This window comes from Symphalangus syndactylus, chromosome 17 (assembly GCF_028878055.3).
Source record: "Symphalangus syndactylus isolate Jambi chromosome 17, NHGRI_mSymSyn1-v2.1_pri, whole genome shotgun sequence".
NCBI classification, from domain to species: Eukaryota; Metazoa; Chordata; class Mammalia; order Primates; family Hylobatidae; genus Symphalangus; species Symphalangus syndactylus.
Genome location: NC_072439.2, coordinates 7,580,221 through 7,600,544, shown reverse-complemented (window position 1 = coordinate 7,600,544; position 20,324 = coordinate 7,580,221).

The window sequence follows — 20,324 nt, the reverse complement described above, 5'->3', positions numbered from 1 at the left end:
TTTGGTGGGCTTTCTTTGCATCAGTACTACAAATGTTGGATTGTCCCAGCTCTGTCCTCAGACATCTCTGTAATCAGTATCTTGTCAGAGATCCCTGAAGAGGGGTTCTGGAGAGCCCTGGAAGGTTCTTGAGACCTCTCGAGGCAATCCAAAATGTCTTCCCGAAATGCCTTGGCCCATCATTTCACTCAGATATCTATATAAAGTCTCCCCTTAGACAGATCTTCTCTGACAACCCATTAGAAAATAGCAGCCTCTGTTACTTCATCACCTTCCCTACTTCACATTTTGTATAGTTCTGTTGCAACCTGAAATAAAATAATTTAAACCGAAATATAAATAGCACATTTGTTTATATTGGGTTTCCCACACAAGCTCAAAGAATGTAAGGACATGTACTTTTGTTTATTACTTTATCCCCAACACATTCAATAGTACATACCATATTGCATGTCTACAGAAATCGTTTGTAATTTTTTTGTACAATGAATGTATTTTATCTGATAGTTTTTCTTGGCAGTGAAAATATGCTTTTCCCTTACAGCTGCTCTTATTGAAAGACATTACTCTTAAGTGAATTTCCTCACTCCAGTAATTCAAGAAGAAAAAGTGTATATAGAGAAAAAGCATTAATAGTGTTTTATAACTTATTCCTAAAAATGGGTTGATTAAATGTTTATCATTAGTGCAGCAATGAAGTTTCTTTTAAACTCTGAAAATGAGGGCACATTCAGTGACTTATATTTTCAATGCCTTGTGTAGACCAAAAATAGATAAAAACAAGAATCACTAGGAAAGTAATATTGTATAAGCCAATCTCTAACAGAGTCACAATAAAACAAATTAATGTTTGAAATTATCACCATTAGGTCAAATCTGTGTCTTGAGCTTCAAAATACTTCATTCATTCAATGGTTAATCGGTCACTGACTACTGTAGGCTGGGTACTGGGGAGCCAAAAGAGAAATTAATCACGGTCATCAATTTAAAAACCAAAAACTCTGTCAGCCAAGTGTATGCAACAGTTTTGCAGAATAAACACAGTGAGTTTGGTTTAAGACAGAGAAATTTAAGTTTCCAGAATATTGGGGAGAAAGTGTCTAATAGGATGGTGGAGTTCATGTAGAGATTCTGGACTGGAAAAATGATTTGGCCACCATTAGCATAGGACTAGATGCCACTAAAGTGGCAGAGATCACTTAGAATAAATGGCAAACAAAAAAGAGGCCTTACTTCCTTGAGATTCTTCTGACTAGGAGCCAGACACTACAGAGCATGGAAAATATTTTGTAAGGTAGAGTTACCGAAGACGGCCTTTTTCTCCGAGATATGCTGACATGCTTAATGTGGGCTTTCTTTACAACAATGTTATCATTCCAACAACTACTAGTTCCACGATGTTTTTAGAGTTTACAAATGTATTACTACAGTGAGTTTTATTGTATCTGAGCCTCGTGAGAGATTTACGATTATCCCTATTTTATGCAAAACTTCAGAAAGTTTAAATGAAAAGTCACAAATAGATGATTGATACCTAATCCACAGCTCTTGGATGACCTATAGCGTCAATGTTTTCAATGAAGAGAAGGTGATTTTCACCCCATCCTTCACTTCTAGTTTTTCCTAATTGTTCTATATGACTTTATTGAAAGCTTCACTTCAAAATCAATCTCTCCCCTTCTCAAACTATCTTTCTTAATAAGGATAATTGTTAGGAAGTTCCCACAGCTACCTAACACCCTCTAATTCCCAAGACCTTGTGAATGCTTCTGACTATGAATTTTGAAGGCATTCCAGAAATACAGTTTCAGTTTGATTATAAAGCAAATAACATCTTGGATATTATTATATTTAAATATTTAGAATTATTTAAAATTAATTTTTTGCAAAAAATTCTTGGAGGGAAATGAGAACAAGAGTTTATTTAAGAAGTAGAATTTTATTTCTTTTTCTACAGGTCGACTTACTAACACTGTGGTTCTCCATAGAAATAAATAAAATTCACATACATAAAAAACGGTAGAGAATACTAAATGTGCCAAATAACGAATTCCTTTAAGCATAGATATATATATACACATATATACACATATATATATACATATATACATACGCACACATATATATACATATATATACACACACACACATACATATACATGTATATATACACACATACATACTTATATACACTTTTATACCTGCCAAGAAAGGTAAGTTTGTCACTGCTTAGAGATTGCTGAAAGCAAAATGAAAGAGTTCCATCAAGTGGTCATATCAAGACACAGCAGTTTGTATTTCACCAATAGAAAGAGGAAAACAATTTCTCTGAAATCTAGTTCAGACATAGATTTCTAACCGAGCTATTAAAATTTTATGCCATGCAACATTAAAAAACACAATTAAATGCATTTTAAACATTATTACTAATTCATTTTCCAATTCATTTTTAAACTGCAAAGAAAATAGAAACTATGTGATTTTTATTTTTTATCTTTTTCATAACGAATACTCTCTCCATATAGTTTGCAGTTGAAAATGCGTGGTTATAATCTTAATTTGCATGTTAGTCATTTTTTTAAATTAGCAGGTAAACCACAGGTAATACTAAACTAAGTATTTGGATTGCACCGAAAATTCAGAAACTAACTACTTGCAAATGACCTATACATCTTAAAATAGTACAAAATAAATACAAAGAAAACTCTACTCAAGGTTGTTTTAAAAAATAAAATAAGTTATAAAACATAAACATGAGTTAACTTGCTTCTTTTAACAATCTATAGTTTTTACCTTGCCAAATTTCATCTCCTTCATAAAGACAGACAAAACAGGCATCTTTCTTTTTAAAGTATAATTGATTTAAGGGGTCATTTTCTCATTATTTTGGAAAAACCATCATGGCTTATTTTAATGTTATAAATGCTACTTCTAAATATATATTACAGATTAAGATTTGTTTCTTGCTTAATAAAGCAGTAGTTCATTTAAGCAACCATTGTTTAATTAAACTTTCTGAATATTATATATATATTACTAATGAGATGAGGTTAAACAATAGATTTTTATATAAAACCTATGAAATATATATTATCTAGACATAAAATTGGAAGCAATGTATTTAATGATTAAGATCATGGATTTTGGCATCAGAGAGATTTGATTTGAATCTAATCTCTTCCACTTTTTTTCTCTGTAACCTGGAGCAATGACAAGCGTACTTTGTTTCATTGCACTTTTCTTGTAGATGTTGTGTTTTTTACAAATTGAAGGTTTGTGGCCAGCCTGCCTTGAGCAATTCTATCCACACTATTTTTTCCAACAGTATGTGCTCACTTTTGGTTTCTGGGTCACAGTTCAATACTTCTCACAATATTTCAGATTTTATCATTGTCATTATATTACTTATGGTTATCTGTGATCAATGATCTTTTATGTCACTATTGTAATTGTGGGACACCATACACTCTGCACATATAAGATAGCAAACTTAATTAATATCATGTGTGTTCCCACTTCTTCAGCAGCTAGCTGTTCTTCCATCTCTCTTCTTCTCCTCAAGCCTCACTATTCCCTGAGACACAACAATATTAAAATTAGACCAAGTAATAACCCTGCAATGGCCTGTAAGTGTTCAAGTGAGAAGAAAAGCATCATACATCTCCCACTTTAAGTCAAAAGCTGGAAATGATTAAACTTAATGAAGAAGGCATGTTGAAAGCTGAGAGAGGCTAAAAGCTAGGTCTCTTATAACAAACAGCCAACTTATGAACACAAAGGAAAAGTTCTTGAAGGTAATTGACAGTGCTACTACAGTGAACAAATGAACGATGAAGAATGTAAAACAGGCTTGTTGCTGATATGGAGAACGTTTTATCAGTCTGGATAGAAAATCAAACCAACTACAACAAGGCCCAAATTATCTTCAATTCTCTTCAGGCTGAGAGAAATGAAGAAGAAAAGTTGGAAACTAGAAGAAGTTGGTTGATAATTTTTAAGGAAAGAAGCCATCCCAAAATAAAAGAAAAAGTGCAAGGTGAAGTAGTAGCATGTGCTGATGTAGAAGCTTTAGCACATAATCTGGAAAATCTAGCTAAGATAATAGATGAAGTTTGTTACACTAAACAAGAGATTTTCAGTGTAGATGAAACAGACTTATATTGAAAGAAGTTGCTGTCTAGGACGTTCATGGCTAGAAAATAAGTCAATGCCTGGCTTTAAAGCTTCAGTGCACAGGGTGACACTCTTGGTAGGGGCTAATGCAGCTGGTAAATTGAAGTTGAAGCCAATACTGATTAACGATTCTGAAAATAGCAAGAATTATGCTAAATCTACTGTGCCTGTACTCTATAAATGGAGCAAAGTCTGAATGACAGCATATCTGTTAACAGTATGGTCTACTGGATATTTTTATCCCGATCTTGAGACCTACTGCTCAGAAAAAAAAGAGTCCTTTCAAAATATTGCTGTTCATTGACAATGTACCTGACCACCCAAGAGTTCCGATGGAGGTGAACAAGGATATTAGTGTTTCTAAGCTCGTTAACACAACATCCATTCTGTAGCCTCTGAATCAAAGAGTAATTTCAACTTTCAAGTTTTATTACATAAGAACTAAACATGGTAAGGTTATTGCTGCCATAATGACTACTCTGATTAATCTGGGTAAAATAAATTGAAAATCTTCAGGAAAGGATTCACCACTCTAGATGACACTAAGGACATTTGTGATTCCTGGGAGGAGTCCAAAATATCAACAATAACAGGAGTTTAGAAGAAGTTGAGTCCAACTCTCACAGATGACCTTGAGGGGTTTAACTCTTCAGTGGAAGTAAATGCGGATGTGGTGGAATCAGCAAGACAACTAGAATTAGAACTGGAGCCTGAAAATGTGACTGAGTTGCTGCAGTTTCAAGATACAATTTTAATGCATTAGGATTTGTTTCTTAGAGATGAGCAAAGAAAGTCGTTCCTTGAGATAGAATCTACTCCTGGTAATGATGCTGTGAACATTCTTCAAATAACAACAAAGAATTTAGAATATTACAGAAACTTAGTTGATAAAGCAGTGGTAGAATTTGGGTTTGAAAGAAGTTCTACTGTGGGGAAAAAGCTATCAAACAGCATCACGTTACAAAAAAAAAAAAAAAATCTTTCATGAAAGGAAAAGTCAACCAATGTGGCAAACTTCATTGCTGCCTTGTTAGAAGAAATTGCCACAGCCACATTAACTTTAAGAAACCACCACCCTGATTGGTCAGCTGCCACCAACACTTGGACCAAACCCTTTACCTGTGAGAAATCACAACTTGATGAAGGAACAGATAATCATTAGCATTTTAGCAATAAAGTATTTTAAAATTAAAGTATGTGCATTGTTTTTTAGACATACTTCTATTGCACACTCAGCTGCTTATATTGTAATGTAAACATGACTTTTTTATGCATTGGAAAACCAACAAACTTGTATGACTCACTTTATTGCAATGTTTGCTTTACTGCAGTGGTCTGGAACTGAATCTGTAATATCTCCAAGGTATGCCTGTATATCTTCATGTATAATAGGGAAGTAATTCTACTGATACAGGTATGGTAGAGCTTAGATAATGTCTCTTATATCAAGCATCTAGATTAGTAGCTGACTATCATCAAAATGAAAACACATGTTTGTGAATTAATATTTCCACTGTTCTATCTTGTTATTGGTAGGTGAGAGTGGTGGTGAACTTTCACCTCAAATTGTTTGATTTAAATAGTTGAAAAAATATAAACAAGTAAGGAGACAAAAGACAAATGTATTGCTTCTATGATGACAATACGATCATATTTCTTCTGAGTGCTCTATGACCTTCCTCCAATCTAAGCAATATTTCCATTTCTACTAGAAGCCAGAGAGATTCACACTGTTACCCTTCTTTCTGTCTTTTGGAAATTTGCAGTGATAATAAGTTGATTTAAAATCCTTACTTAATATCAAGAACAACTCTTCCTGTCAACATGGTAATAAAATGAACACTGAGGATGAAGAGAGAGAGAATGATAAAGTGCATTCAGTAAAACATAAACAAGTAAAGGATGTGGGTGCAAGGTATATAGGAAGTATTAATAGTTGTACTCCTCTCACATATTTTGTCATGTGTGAAATAATTCAAAAGTAAGATGTAAGTAAACCTAAAAGAAAAACTAAAACTCCCTTTAGGAAACCTAAAAGTGAATAGATTCACACTTCAACAAACTTTTGACGATATGTCAGCAAGATGGAAAATAACTACAAAAGGAAAGCTGCAGATACAAGAAGAAATGTTGAGTGAAGAACATGGAAAGCATGTAGATAAACCACAGGGTCTATGTGAAATAACAAAAAAATTAAATTTGGGAATACAGAAAGGATATAATTAAAATATGGGACAATAAGTAAGACTAGCAGGTGATTTGATTTTTATAATTCTAAGGTCCCTATGTTATATAAAGAAGGAATAGAGAAAATGATTAATGTAGACTTTAAGTAAATAAATCTGTTAAAATTTCATGGTAACTATTAAAAGAATAAAGAGGGAAATAGAATTTAAATAAAAACTTCATGTAAAAGATGCAGAAAAAGTGATAAAAAGTAAAAGCGATGAAGCAAAAGAGGAACATACAAAACAAGAAATAGGATGGTAATGAATCCAAATATATCAGCAATCCTAATAAATGTAAATAAATTAACTTTCTAGTTAAAGGTTAAATTCAATAAAAGATAAGATCCAGGATTATACTATCGAAGAATCACACATGAAAATAAAAACATGGAAAAACTGATACACAAAGGATAAGAAATTAGGCAGCTTAAATATTAGTCAAAGGAAAGCTGGTGTATCTATATTAATATTATAGAGTGAAGTCTTTAAGGCACAAAGCATCATATAGAATGGAAAACATCATAAAACAATGATAATTATACACTCATTTCAACTTTGATGCCTCTAATAACTTGCCTCAAAACATATAAAGAAGTCAACAAACCCATCATACCAAGGAATACACAGTGTTCTCAGGTACGCACGGAACTTCAGAGAAAGCCGAACCACATGGGGAAGACATAATGCACATATCAGCCAATTCCAAGGAATTATCAGACAGATATACTTCTCTTAGCACAACGAAGTTCAAAGTCAGAAAAAAACATTTTTTTTTGAAAAATTTGTAGATTTGGAAATAGGAAAGCATATTTAAAACATACAAGAAAGCAATAAAGTCTGAAAACCGATAAATTCAACAGTTAACTTAAGATATTAGGGAAAATATAAGAAACCCAAGCAGAAGAAATGCAATTATAAAAACCAACAATAATAATGAATGAAATAGTAAATAGAGATACAGCAGATTAAAACAAAAAGATTAACAAATCGAAAGGCTAATTCTTATATATTTAATATATGTGTGTGTCTAATCTACTCTCAATATTAAACTATTAATCCTTTCTTTCCTAAATATATATCAACAATGATTGTTATATTTTTTCTATTTTTATATTTACACAGGGAAATGTGATATTCACCATGTTTCACTTAGTGTTTTTTAACTCAGTATCATTTTTGAGGCCAATTTTGAGACCCATGTGTATAGAGAGATACTTTATCCCTTTTAACTCTTGCCCAGTAATATATAGATTAAATTTTTATCCATCTATCCCCCATTTGCTATCTACTAATAGTATTTCAAAGCACATCCCTGAATTTTCCTATGCATCTCTGTTACACGTTACCCTAAAGAGAAATGACAAGCTTTTTAGAGAAGTGGCATACTCAATTTCCCTAAATGTTGGCAAATTGATTATTTAAATAGCATTTAGCAGAAAATCTAACAAAACATTTTTCTTCACATTAAAAAAGAAATCCTTAAATTGCTTCTTAGTTTCTATAAAAATGGAAGAGTGGAGAAGTATTCAGGGCTTTATGTTTTATTCAATTGGATCAATATCCTCCATAATCCTGTGAATCACCTTTTTAAAAAATTTGTAAAACTTAAGACAATATTTTATAGTTTTGCTCCACATTGTTTGAAATTTAGAAACTTTTATTTCTAATTAGATTGCTATGACATTAAGTGTGTGTGTGTGTGTGTGATTGGTAGGTATATAAATTATCTACTACATGCAAGATATAAAAATATGATAAAGTGTTTGGACCTTACCCTTAGAAAACAATATCTCAATAACTGTGGTGTGGCTGAGATGATGTTCAGGTATCATCTCATATTTGCCTACATTTCTAAGTTTATTTCTACATTGCCAAGTTTGTCACTATAACATGGCCATTTCCTGTATAGGAGACAGATGCTCTTTAGGTGTGTCCATCATAAAACTAGTTTAATAAATCAGGACACATTGAAAATAAAATAAGCCTCAAGCATAAAGCAGGACCAATCCTTGAACAAAGTGTATATTCAATATATACTCCATTGGCTTCAATAGTGAAAATATACTGTGAGCTGTCACAAAGTTGGTAGGCTCTGATCCCCAGCGGGTACTGTGCCTGTCCTTTGCATAACTAGAGGGATTGTTAATCCTCTTTGCATACATCACGATTGTTAATAAAGTGACATTTGTCAAAATGAGTAAGCACCTGTTGCTATGGAAGGTGCCATAAGCAAGATTATAAAACAAATTGTTGTAGTTGGCTAGGAACCAGGAGGAAGATGAACACCAGAAGAAAAGGCATTCTTTCCTTAATTCCTCATACCCATTTTACAATGCATTGCATACAGTTGTTTATGCAGAACACAGGCTGTTTTCTTTTTTTCTGAAACCTCATGTAACCGATGGTATTTTAAATGAGCTCTAATACAAAATGCCTCACACACTGCTATCCTATGCCTCATTTAACCCATTATATGGGTTCCCTCTTGAAACATTTAGTCTTCATTTGTCTATTTTTCCTGTAACTTATTTTTAGGAATAGAAAAATCATGTCCTGGGAAGCATGTCTTCTGGCACATATTTAAAATACCTAAGGGGGCTCAGGTAACATCAAGACCCTAGTAGGTGCAGACGGGTCCCCACCAATATCTTGGCATTTTATTTCAATTATTTACTATCTTTCAATATGGCCCACAGCATGAAGATTTTGCATATACCAGTTTATTTTTTAATTGAAAATTGAAATAATACCAATACTCATAAAAAAATCCATTCAATTCTATTCAGTAAACAGTCTTCCTCTTCATGCCAGTAGATATCTGTAACTCTTTCCCCAGGTTCCTTATTTAAAGTATCTTTACCAAAAAAAGCAGACAGGCTTCAAATAACCGTCTGACATTGGAGAATGACAATATTTTTTCTTGTGAATTAGCATCCTAGCTAGGCACTGATATGAGATATACTGACATAGCTTTCCTGCCAAATCTCATTCTTGTATTGTTCATGAATAGATTCATTATTTTGGTACAAAGACTTTAAATATCAAGTTTAATTGATCTTTTATATCACACTTCTCCAGAATTTTTTACTGAAGGATAAATTTGTTCCTCTAAAAAGCACAGCCTGTCCCGAGCAGATGCATGCCATTAAAAAAAAAAAAATCACATAAATGTCTTCTTTTGGTTCTATCACAGCCTAACATATGAATCCATGTTTATTGTGGTAATGATTCAAACTAGTAAAATGGGGTATAATTTTTGTTTCTATTATAATTGCAGTGCTCCTCATTTCTAGGTACCCCATACTGGCTATTCTCATGTTTTATGTGAATCTCAGGGTGTATTGACTAGCTCTGTGATCTTGGAAAAAATGACTGGCTGCAAAAAGTTCTCTCATTTCTTCTGCCAATCCCATTCTCTGAAGAGGAAAATGTAAGACTATGTGTGCAAAAATTCTAAGACACTGAGAGTCCAAAGAAAATAGAGAATAGATATTTAAGCTTGAGACCAGAAAGCATTTGTGATTATTAAGACTGAATTCTTGTGACTTTGAGTCAGAATGGCTTGTTTTTAGTTGGAAGTTATCTTCTAGATCCTTATTCTCTGATTATATGCAATTTGGAAATGTCCTACATAAAAACTGCTGCCTAACTTGTCACCTGGTTTTCTTCCAATGCACAGAAAGAACTAGAAGCCCTGCAACAAATGGATTATGTGCACCATCTGGCCATTTTGTGTCGCATACTAAATTTTAAACTAAAAATGCCTTTCTTCTTCGCATACTAGAACATAAGAAATTTGCTATCTTTTCTGGCTTGATGTATAACTTAATTTATTTGTTAATATAAGTTGTTGATGGCTAAAATTGTGTAAAATGTAGTTATACATAATTTTTAGCTTCAAAGTCACAAATTTTGTCACTTTATTATGGAGGAATTGCAAATATCTCTAGGGTATAAACTCAGCCTGATTTCTGGATATCTGTTTTTTTCTATTTGCAACTTCAAATATGTGTGTAACGCCATTGCGAACTCTCAATTTTGTTAGGTGTCTTTCAAGTATATATGAGAAGTTAACATATGCATATTTTATATAATTTTTACATGTAAGTGCATATGAGTTCCTCTGAACTTTGAGAAACTAAACTGTCCAGAAAGGTATGTTTTTACATGTAGCCATTTGTAATTTGGTAACCACAGGAAATGTAAATCTGAAAATAACTATAAAACAGTTAAGGATAAGTATATAGTGTGATTCTTTTCCTTATCTAATATAAATTTTTAAAGCCACAGGAAAAGGAGCCGAAGACTGGACTATAACAGGTTTGGAGGCTATGAATACATAGAATGATACCAATTTATGGAAATACAGATTGATATTAGCTCATGTTATTGAGGGCCTACTCTTTGCCTTTTTTGTGTATGTATGTATGTATGTCTTTATTTATTTATTTCTGTATTTATTTATTTTTAGAGACAGGGTCTCACTCTGTGGTTCAGATTGGAGGGCAGTAGCGTGATCACAGCTCACTGCAACCTCAACCTCCCAGGCCTAAGCAATCCTTCTGCTACAGCCTCCCAAGTAGCTGGGACCACAGGCACGTGCCACTGCACCCAGCTAAATTTAAAAATATTTTGTAGAAACTGGGTCTTTCCCTGTTGCCCAGGCTGATCTTGAACTCCCGGGCTAAAGCGATCGTCCCACCTGGGCCTCCCAAATTGCGGGGATTACACGCACAAGCCACCGTGCCCAGCCACCATTGCCTTTATACATATTACCTCATTTAAATATGCATTTTTCCAATGGAAGGAACTGGAGCTTAGATAAATTCTATACCTCTCAAAATAACACCACTTGGATTTTTAAAAAAATCTTTAAGCATTTACCTACTTATTTATTTGGCTAATGGGAAAAAAAAGCTCCCAGTCACAAACATCCCCCGTCACAAACATCACGATCCATGATGATAGAGCAAAATCAGATATGCTAAATTTAGCCAAATGTATTGCATACAGTAGGTCATCAATACATGCTTATTGAATTAATTAAAATCCAACTTGAAAAGGAAATTGACCCTGTCAAATATTTGTATATTTTATCTCATCAAATTTAGTTGTGTGTGAGCCAAAGAAAACATATGAAAAGTGTTTTATTTTGCAGGGACAGATGTATAAAATATTATCTAATTTTAATATACTAAAGGCATAGTTATAGTTTTCCTTTAAACATCATTTTGACCTTAATGATGTGACTTACTATTTTACCCTCCAAAAACAGTACACTTTATAATTATAATTGCTGGAACACGCCACTTTCTAGAATTACGAAAAATAATTCATTACACATAAAGGCTTTATTTTGGAATGAATAAATGAATGTTGGCTGTCATCGTAATTTGTGCCTCCTGAAAGATTCGTTTCCTACCTCTAGATAGAGAGAAAATAAAATTTAATCTTTAAGAATTCACATTTCTTGTTTGGCAAGAGTTTGTATTGCTACTAATTAGCTGAAATAGAAATTAAAGAATCTCGGCTACATTGAACAACTGGGCTTTGAATGTCTAAAACTGTTTCCTCAGAAGAGAACAGGTGATGTCATTGCATCAAGTCACTGGGATGAATTGCTGAAAGGGAGATGCATGGAAACAATATCGTACCCTCAAAATTTCCATTGAGGGGCACAATGTCTCCATATACACTATTACCAGTTTCCCTTCAGAATTTTCTCTATGTCTGCTTTTAATTATCACAAATTCATTTATCCCCCCTATTTAAGTTCCCCCTCCCTCTTCCCCTATATTTCCCCTTGAACCTATCTTTTCTGTATCCATTGCAGAGAGATCACTTCGTTGTAACTGAATACAGATCTGAATGCTTACCACTTGCAGAGTCCAATTCACAAGAGTGAGGTCTGGTGGAAAGAAAGGGATTTTACTAACCAAAACTAGTAAAGGGGATGTGGCCGGATTCCCATCCAAAGCAACCACTTCAATTTTGGGGGTGAGGGTAGGAGTTTAAGTGTGGAAAAATTGATAAGGAAGGCGCGCAAAATTGTGCTGAGTACAATGTCTGTGTGTCTTGCTCTGGTGGCTATTTTGTGTCTCAGTCCTCCTGAATCACGAGCTGGCAGCATCTCAACAATGGCGGGGTTGTTGACTAGCCAGCCACCTTGAAATAATCTTGGGAATTTTGCAGCTGAGTCTCCAAGCTTCCTTTGTCAGACTCAAGATTAGCCCCTGCAACTTCTAAGAAGGCATATAGACGACAGCATATAATTAGATAAATGTGAAGGGAGTATACATGGTAGGAAAGGGAGGGATATGGAGTCTATTTTATGGCTAAGAGAAAAGGCTTCTACAGTTTTCTTCAATGTTTTATCTTGAAACCCAAGACTAAAAAAAATAAAATGCATTTTGAAGTTAAGCTATCTGGTTTTTTAATGATTTATAGCTCTGGGGGTCTTCTCTTTTCTAAATATCCCCAAGCCCTAGGATGTATTTTGGGCAATAATTTGTACTAAATATGTGAGTTCAAAATGAGATATTTATTTACCTTGTACTTTATGTTGCAAATTTCCTAAAACTGTAATTTTAACAATCTACACGTTTATATTTATGTGATGGTTTTGTTAATTTCATTTCAACACTTTTCTCCAACAAGTGGATTTATACAAAACTGACAATGTGAATCTTCTTCAGCATCCCCCTTCAACATCTTAATAGGATAAAATGAATCATAATTTTAAACTACATTTCTTAATTTAAAGAAAAAAATTATGTGGACATATTCACATTCAAGGTGAGTATCCAGCAAACAGTAAATCAGGCAGGTGGTTATGTTGGGAAATGGTAGCAAAACATTTACAATTGATGCCATATGGCTTTCAGCCTAGTAGGGCCAACTAGCTGTGTTCAATGACTCTGGGGAAATTAAGCTGTTTGAAGGTCATTAATGCTAATTCTAAACCTCTGGGGCAGTGACAGGAAGTTGGCAGCAATATGCAGGGAAACCATACCTCCAACTGAGTGGATAAGCCTCCTTCATAAGTGGACCGAGGATTGTTCTTGTTGGGCCTGTGCTCTGATTTGGAGACAAAGAACCAGGTATAACCACTATTGCTGCATATACACAGCAGGCAGTAACGTATATTCTGATCCTGCCATTGTCTTTCTTAAACTGACCAGGAGTCCTTATCATAAAGTTCAAATCCCCTTCCATTATCTTCCTGTTTCAGCTGATACCACTGTCCTCTGGACTAAGCCCCAGGCACATTAAGTTTCTAAGTTGACATTTTTAATTAAGTTTTAAAGACATATTTGGAGAATTTTTTAATGCACAAGTATATGTCCAGCTCAAATAATTCCACTTTCAATGTGCTTTCCTGGGTTTCTTGAATGCCATTGAGAAATTACAGTACATATAAAGAAAATAGAAAAGAAATAGTAATCACTGAATCAATGATTAGCGAAAAAAAAACAGCAAAAGCTAAAGCTTTTCAGCAATTAAGTTCACCAATTTTCAGTAAATAACTCAAGTGAAAAAAATTAATTTATCTACTTGAAAATGGCTAATGCAGAGTCAAAGATTAAAATGTTGGAAATAAATTTTCTTCTTCCACGCCAACCTTTAAGGAAAATATTATTGAACTCTTCTGGAACACAAAATCTTTGCAACCAGCATTATTATGTATATTATCCACTTACATTAAATTAAAACTCTATATGCATGAGGGAATGTTTCTTCAAATATTAACCATAAATAGAAATTAGAAAAATGTATAAAATTAGGTTGTATATTTCATTCCTAAGATTTTCTAGACTGGGTTTTCTGAAAGATGCAACACCATTCTCTTGATATTCTACAAATAGAAACACGCTACCCCAGAGCATTGGGTTCAGAACGTGCTACCCCAGAAGATGGCACCTTCACATTTGAGAAAATCACAAAGGAGAAAGGTCTCTGACCTTCTCCAATCCTTCTTCTCTGAAGCAAGCTGTAAAAGAATCTGATCTTCAGCTGGGTGCGGTGGCTCACTCCTGTAATCCCAGCACTTTGGGACGCCGAGGTGGGTGGATCACGAGGTCAGGAGATTGAGACCATCCTGGCTAACACGGTGAAACCTCGTCTCTACTAAAAATACAAAAAATTATCCGGGTGTGGTGGTGGCACCTGTAGTCCCAGCTACTCGGGAGGCTGAGGTAGGAAAACGGTGTGAACCCGGGAGGTGGAGCTTGCAGTGAGCGGAGATCACGCCACTGCCCTCCAGCCTGGGCGACAGAGCGAGACTCTGTCTCAAAAAAAAAATAAAAAAAGAATCTGATCTTCCTCTGAAGTATGTGATAAGAGCCTCATGTGCCTCATATCTGGAGACAAGGAATGTCACACTGGGACACAGAAAATAATATGAACAAACAGGCCTTGCTAAGTTCCCCCAGCTTATTACCATTAGATCATACTCCTTCTGTTCAATCATGCTTCCTCATGACTGTCTACTCCCCATCCAACCTAAGCATAAATATACATAGATTTCGCCATTTCTTTGGGTCTTCATTTCTGAAGGTCCACATGTCACATAAAATTTACATTAAATAAATATGTATGCTTTTCTGTTGTTAAACTGCCTTTTGTTATAGGTGCTTCAGCCATGAACCTAGTGATGGATGAGAAAAAAAAATCCCTTCTACCCTACACTAACAAGGAAGGACGAGAGAGAGAATTCTAATTTCTTACCACAGGTATTCAATGTGATGAGAGGGTGGTCATTTGATGTATAAAATTAGGAATTCATTCTAAAACATGTTTGAAACTTTTGTTTACTTTATTGCAGAGGAAGGGGCAAGTTTGGTGCTCCAAATTCCTGTTTTATTTGCCATCATAGAAAGGATTTGAATTTGCAAGACACTTCAGAAAAGTCTGATTTTTTTTTCACTTTAAATGTGGTATTGTGGTTACCGTAATGAGGTGGCATCGACACTGCTAATACTTACCCTTTGGAGTTTACCCCAAGGCTTTACCATAAGACATCATCCAGATCACTGTGCTTTCTTTTAAAAAACAAGTCTTTATTAAAAAGAAAAGCACAAACTAGACCATCACAAATAGAAATTAGTAATAGCCAGAAACGTATTTAGCAGCGATATTTTTTCTTTTTTTTTTTTTAACAGTCTTGCTCTGTCTCTCAGGCTGGAGTGCAGTGGCGTGATCTCGGCTCACTGTAACCTCCACCTCCCAGGTTCAAGCAATTCTCCTGCCTCAGCCTCCCAGAGTAGTTGTAACTAGAGGTATCCACCACCACACCCAGGTAATTTGCATATTTTTAGTAGAGTTGGGGTATCACCATGTTGGCCAAGCTGGTCTTGAACTCCTGACCTCAGGTGACCCGCCTACGAAAGTGCTGGGATTACAGGAGTGAGGCACTGCACCCAGACTTATTTAACATCAGTTCTAAACATTGTTGACACATTGCAGTATCTAATTTTCTCTAGTATCCTTAATTAATTATATAATGTGACTTTTGAAGAATTCTTATATACATTAAGATAAAGTTCAAGAAGGCCATTAGCAAAGGATTTTAAAAAGAGTAGTTTTTTTACAAAGATTTTCCATTTTAAACAGATTTTTCTTATAAAATAAATTTCTCCATGTCTTTTAAAAATACGAAACTTGGCTCCCATTAAATATGCTCATTTTTAGTTACCCATGGGATACCCTTACTTATCTATGATAACAGATACTTGTCATAATTTCCTGTATACTCCTAATGTCAGAGGTATGTTTACAAGTGGTATCATTTACTTCTGGATTTCATTTCCAGCTATTTAACCTCCAGATTCATGATAAAGCATTTTTAAGATTATCTCTGAAAACAATACCTGCTTTTTATTTACTCAAAATATATCTACACTTAACATAAGTACACTTTGGATAAGCAGTTATTTTTAGGCAAACTTTTACTAAGATAAGTATATGACAACATAAATAATGGAGGATATCCATGTGTAGCTAAAAGTGAAAATATTTACTTTACCTGGAAGATGTGTTTTTTTTTAAAAAAAAACCCTGAAACAATTGATTTCATGCAAAAAAAGTGCTAAAAGAAAAATGCGTAATCTCTGTATGATAAAAACATTTTCTCGAGCTGTGCAAATGACCTTGTTGATTTTTATTTTATCTAAGAATGATTTTAATATGCAATAATACAACTTACAGCAACATATAACAATGTATTTAATAGTAATGCACAAAAGTAACAAAGCAATGCAGATAAAAATGTTATACTGAACTCATCATTTGACATACTTCCTGTATTAGAATAATTTGCTGAATAATGTCAATTATCAAAACATGTAGCTGCTATGTAGTCCCTTAAAAACTGATATTTCCAGCATGTATATAATACACATATAAGTATATTCGTGTTGAACATAGCTTTAGTACTTTTTATATTTTTTTAAAAAGAAATTGTATGCCTTTTGTTCAAAACCACTATAACTTACTTGACCTGTGTGTGATTTTTATTTTCCGTTAAAATATTTAATTTCCAATATAGTTTGGATGTAGGACAGTCTGCATTTTAGGAAGCAAAAAAATAAATTTTAGAAAGGTAAAATATCAAAGCCAGTTTTGTAGTAATAGTGATGTCTAAAAGTTGAAATAGTGGCTGTCATTAAATGAGCACCTACTATATTTCAGGCACTAAACTGGATTCTTATAGACTCTTTAATAATAATATCATACATTATAAATGTGAAATTTTAGACTGCAAAGTACATAATTTGCTAAAAGTCACAGATGTAATAAACTGTCAATCCAGAATTTGAACTTAAATCTTTTGGCTGCAGAGAGGAAAACAAAAGAATGGTAGGTAAATAGCTAGATGAATCCGTTGACTGACAGTCGTATCAGCTTCCCTTTACTGAATGCTGATCTCATCACACCAGTATAACTTTGTAAAATGTGTTTATTATTTCCATGTTCAAAGTGAGTGACTTAAGGCTAAAAATGATAAGAAATGTGTCCTTGATGGCAGCTATCACTGGAAGATCCAGAATTTTAACCAATATTTCACTATCCAGTATTACTCATTTCAAAGCACTCAGCCTTTCTGCTATCACATACAATTTCCACTTCAAGTAACAAATTCAAATATAATCGGTACAAAGTTTATCCTACCCTGAAAATGAAATGTATAATATTCAAGAACAACTTGATGATTCACATCTGAGAAAACATAGTACTCTCAAAGTGACAAATACTGAATAAATAAATATTACCTCTGTATTGGATGTCTAAAAATGAGTAAGGACAAGATACTTCAAGCTGGAAAAATTAGAATGCAAACAAAAGACAACGGAGAAACCAAACATAGCTGGTCACATATGTATTTTTGTAACGATTTTTAAGTCTGGGAGTCTTGTTTCCTAAGCAAACATTTATTTTTTTGTTAGCCAGAAGTTTATATCTCCCTAGATTATGTAAAATACTGAAAAAAGAAATATGAAAACTTTATTTTTAGTTGTGTCATCAAACAGTGCCTTACATATTTGAATGACTACACTTTCAAAAGCTGCCAAACTTTAATTTCTTCTGTTAGTATCTATATCTACACATATTCAACATTCAAAGTAAGGAATCTTGTAGTGTGTGTTATATTGTTCAAGTATTGATGATTTTGTTGCAACTCTGGGAACACTTTTTAGCCCCTGAAGCCTGAATTAGGGGTATCTATATAGAGAGGAAATTATTGGCTTATCAAAAGTGTGCATAGATTCTGTAGGTCAAGTCTATCCATCATAGACTTCCTAAAAGGTGGATTAGATTTGAAGCTCTCCCAATTTATTTTGTTATGGTTTATTGGCACATTCATTTTGCACAACTGTTTATACAAAATAAATGGCTGCTGATATCTTAAGCCCCTCCATTAGTGGAGTCCAATTCACCATCTAAGATAACAAAAACATAGGAATCTTCAGTTCCTACTGCTACCATTACAGAAGGCTCAAGCTGTAGAATATTTGATGCTTTCTGCTCTCAAAGTTCTGATCCAGTCCTTTCTCTTACATAACATCTGTCCATGGCCTTGCTCAGAGGGACCCAGTGCTCATTCAAAGATCCCTTTATTGTGGTGAATGTTTAATTTCTTACTAATATTCATTCAAATGCAATACATGTATAGTTACATTCAGTCTGTGCTGCTATAATGGAATATAAGAGACTGGGCAATTTGTAGAGATTCTTCATGGTTCTGGAAACTGGAAAATCCAAGATGCAAAGGCAAGTGTCTGGTGAGGACCTTCTTTCTGTGTCATCTCATGGTGGAAGGTGAGACAGCAAGAGATTGAACTCCCAGCTTTAAGTTATTTTAAATCAGCATGAATCTGTTCACAAGGCTTCAGCCTTCATGACCTAAACACCTCCCATTGGGCCCCACCTCCCAACAGTGGTTCATTGGATTATGTTCCAACACATGCCTTTTGGAGGGACACAGCCAAACGATAATGATATATAACAGCATTTTCTAAGTGTTCATTTTGATGAATTTTGACAAATGTTTACAGTAGTGTAACAACCACTTCAATGGAGACGTTTCATCCTAAAAATTCCCTTGTTCTATAGATTCAATTTTTATATTCTTCTGAAATTTTATGCTGAAATCTAATACCCAATATAATGGTATTGCGAGTTGGAGGCTTTGGAAGGTGATTAGATCATAAGAACAGAGACTTAATCAAAGGAGTTAGTGCTTTTTATAAGAGACCCTGGAGATATCCCGTCCTTCTACAATGTGAGGAGACAAAAGAATGACAGCCACCTCTGAATCAGGAAGTGAGTCATTACCAGGCACTGAATCTGTCAGTAACGTGAATTTGAACTTCTGGTCACCAAAACTGTGAAAAATAAATTTTGGTTGTTTATAAACTACCCAGTCTATGATATTCTGTTACAGCAACCTAAAGTACTATGTTACCTGGTGCCCCTTTGTAATCAGTCCTCGCCCCCAACCTGACACCTAGCCCCTGTCTACCCCACTCAGATTTGGGTGGCTACAGTTTTGGCTATTAAATAATGTCACAAAAATTGAATCATATACTATGTAGCTTTGATTGTTTTTTATTGAGTTTACTTAATGCGTTGGAGATTTATTCATGCTGTTACATATGTCTATATTGTATTTTTTTATCGCAAACTAGTGTTCCATTTGATTATACCTTTACTAATACATGGGCCTCTGGATTATTTCTAGTTTAAGGCCATGCAAATAAAGTTGCTATAAACATTAGCAAATGGGTCTCTGTATGAACATGCTTTTATTTCTCTTGGGTAAACATCCAGGAATTGACAGTTGAGTCATATGATAAATGTATATTTAAATTTAAAAGAAACTTCCCTATTGTTATCCAAAGCAACTATACCACTGATGTTTCTACATATCCTCATCAGTACTCCGTCTTCTGTGATTTGATTATAGCCGTCCTAGTAGCTGTATAGAGCATCTCATTGCAGTTTTAATTGCATTTTCCTAATGACTAGTGGCGTTAAGCAAATTTTCACTGCTTATTTGCCATTGGTATATACAGTGGTTCCACGTTCTCCGTGAGAGATTAGTTCTAGAACCCTGATGGATGCCAAAATCCAGAAATGCTAAAATTCCAACATTGGTCCTGTATAACCTGGGAAAATTAAAACTGAGCCCTCTGCATCCTTGGGCTGCCCAATCTGGGAATACTATATTTTCTATCCATAGTTGGTTGAATCTGTGAATGCGGAGCTCGTACACAGGAAAGGCCAACTATATTTTTTGAAAGTCCAGTTTTTAGTCTGTTTCTACCAGTTATAAAAATTTCCAGTTCGCATATATGGAAACTGTTTTTATGTGGATGGCTGAGGATTCTTTTGGAAAAACATACTGTCAAGAAAAGAACATAG